Below are 3,172 nucleotides of genomic sequence, written 5' to 3'. Positions count from 1 at the left end.
TGCACACATTGTTGTGTATGTCTGTTTGTTACCAGACCTTGAACTCAGGATATGGGCACAATCTGTGAGTTGCTTTTGATCAAGGCTAGCTCTCTACCACTGGAGCCACACGGCTTTACTTCTGGCTTTGTTGGCACAAGTTGGACAAGAGTCTCAAGGAATTTCCTGCCTAGGGTGACTTTGACCATGATCCTCCTTTAACAGCCTTGTAAGTTTTAAGGAGGACTGCTGAGAGCCACTGATGCCTGGCTAATCATTGGTTTTGCTGATGTTCTTGGACAGACCTGTGAGTTACCTATCCTCAGGTTTAAGTGGTAGGAGCTGGAGCCCACAGTTTGAATCCTGGTCCTGCCACCAACAAATGGCAGGAGATCCTATGAAACTCATTCCTATTCATATGATTACCAAAGAAATGTGATGTATGTCATGATTAAATGGGCAGTACTTGAATGGTTCGAGGATAAAATTATACACAATTACATTATAGGACACTAGTCGATATTAATTAATACTTTATGAAGCATTTAAACAATCACATTAAATGAAGGCCAAATGAAATACCTACGAATTGGGCATCGCATAGCATGGAGATGAGATTTTTTTCTGCCAGGACTGGGATTTGAACTCATGGTCTAGGTAACCCTGCTGTTTCACTGTGTGGGAAGGGGAAGCTTGCCTCCTTGAATTCAAGAAATTCAGGTCTGTTCCTTTGGCCTGAAATCGATGCCCACCACTAGAAAACATCCTATTTGTGCACATTTTAAATATATGATTTATATTTATATACATATGTTGATTCCATATAGCATTCAGTGTAGTTAGTTATTTTATTTCTTGTTTTATTCATGTATTGACTACTCATTTTATTGACTATTATGACACATAGAACAGTGATTACATTGATTACATAGGATATAGGTTTGCATATGTATTGCACGTCCTTCCTGACACCCAGGATGTTCACAGAAAAAGGAAAACATGGGTCACCATCAGCTTCTTACTACACGATTCATTTTTTGGGAGTGCTGGCATCTGAACTCACAGCCTACAAGGCCCAATTTATGAATGGGTGAGTGTCAGCCAGCCATCCTGTGGCAAATTGAGCTGACAGGCAGTTCTGAGTACCTGAGATTGAGCCCCAGAAATTGACAAAATAAGAATAGATTGACATCCAGATGGTAGTACACTAATAAATATATATCTTTATAGAGTGCCAGAGATGTCTATATATTATTCAGTTATATAGTCTACATTCCTACCAATTCTTGGGTATTTATAATGCTACATGTAATTAATGTTATTGTTTTCATTCTTAACAAACTATTAAGTAAATCAATCAATATCCTGAAATTATTGCATTCTGTAAGTAATAGTATTCTTTTAATGCTTCATAAATATTAAATAAAATCAGTCTCCTGAAATGATGTTGTCTAATTTTATAGGAGCATTGATAATATTACCTTGTTATTCCCATGGGTGGGAACGAGTCTCTTAGTATCTCTTGCCATTGAATGATGTCAGGACTGGGATTCGAAATCGGGGCCTACATTGCCATGTGGACCTATGACTTCCTCAATAGTCTGAGAAACTTCAGCAAGGAAAGGTGAAGTACCTTTTGCAACAGTGTCATTCAGACCCAGGAGGGTCACCGTGCAAAGGAAGAAAACATAAAAAGGCCATCTCACTGCATTTTTTCTGTACATTATTGCTACATAAGGCCTGGGGGTCTAGGATCCCAGGATTTCCTGTGGGTCCAATGGCTGCACCTCAGCATAGGGTGATGGAAGTTAAGGCAGAGTTACCACAACCTAAGTTCAAGCACCCTGCTGAGCAAAAAATCATTAAAAGAGGTTAGCTCCCTGGCTTGCAATTCACCCCGTTTATTCTTCCAGGCTTTGGATTTGAACTCAGAGTCTGGGTAAATCTGCAGCACTGTGGAAGAAGGGGAGGCTCACCGTATTTGAAGATAAGAAAGTCAGGCCTGAACTGTAAACCAAAATTCAAGCCCTAGCCTTGGAAAACATACTATTTATATACATTGAAATACATGATTTGTACTTACCATACATGTTTGGTGTGGTTGTTCCTTGTACTTTTTGTTTTATTAATTTATTTACTGTTGATTTTACTATGATGACACCTATGCCCTTTATTACATTGATGACATCCTATCACATGGAATCTAAATTTGTAGACTTGTTCTCCATCATGCCTGACACCCAGGAGTCTCAGAGAAATGGAAAAAAGTTTCACACTTGGCTTCTTACTGCATGATCCAATTGTTAGTAATGCTGTGATCTGAACTCAGGGCCTAGCACGACTAATTGGTGAATAGTTCAAGGTGACCACACCAGCCTGTGGGCAACAAAGGAGTTAGGTCATTCCCAGGATCTGACATTGATCCCCAGGGTGGAACGCGATAGTCATAAATTAATGATTAAAACATAGGATCAATATTTACATATATGTGTTTACAGCATCTTGCCTTTGGAGTACTTTTTCTCCTTAATTTCTGTCTTATGTAAGTATTGTGTATTTTACTAAGGTAACAGATATAACAGTGCTTAAATGGAAGACAACCTATTGCCCTGGCTATAGGGTTTCCTATGCATTCTCCATCCAAGCTGAGATCCAGGACTCTCACAGGACAGGAAAATAGGTGAGTCGATGGGCTTCTCACATCAGGATTCATCTTTTGGCAGTGTTGGGAATTGAACTCAGAGCCTATCAGGCCCAATTGGGGAAAGGGTCAAGGTGGGGACGCCAGTTTGTGAGCACCGAAGGAGATAGGACATTCCCAGGACCTGACGTCGAGTCCCAGGGAGGTCCAGATAGTCACAAATTCATAATTTAAACATAGGGTCTATATTTACATACATGTGTGGAAAATATCTTGCATTTGGTGCACTTCTCCTTAATTTGTGTCTTATTCATGGAATTATTGTGTATTTTACTGAGTATGGTGACAGGTATAACTGTGCTGACATGGATGACAACCTGTTCCCATAGTTATATGGTTGCCTATGCATTCTACATCCTAGTGGAAGACCGGGACTTTCACAGGAGAGGAAAACATGCTCAACCACTGGTTTCTGACAACTGAATGAATCTTCTGTCAGTGCTGGGATTTGAACTCAGGTCTGGGTAGCTCTGTTGCACTTTGGGGGCAGGG

The sequence above is a fragment of the Dipodomys spectabilis genome, unplaced genomic scaffold, assembly GCF_019054845.1.
Source record: "Dipodomys spectabilis isolate Male_0828 unplaced genomic scaffold, ASM1905484v1 ptg000259l, whole genome shotgun sequence".
NCBI classification, from domain to species: domain Eukaryota; kingdom Metazoa; phylum Chordata; class Mammalia; order Rodentia; family Heteromyidae; genus Dipodomys; species Dipodomys spectabilis.
Note: the sequence above shows the minus strand (reverse complement) of the source record.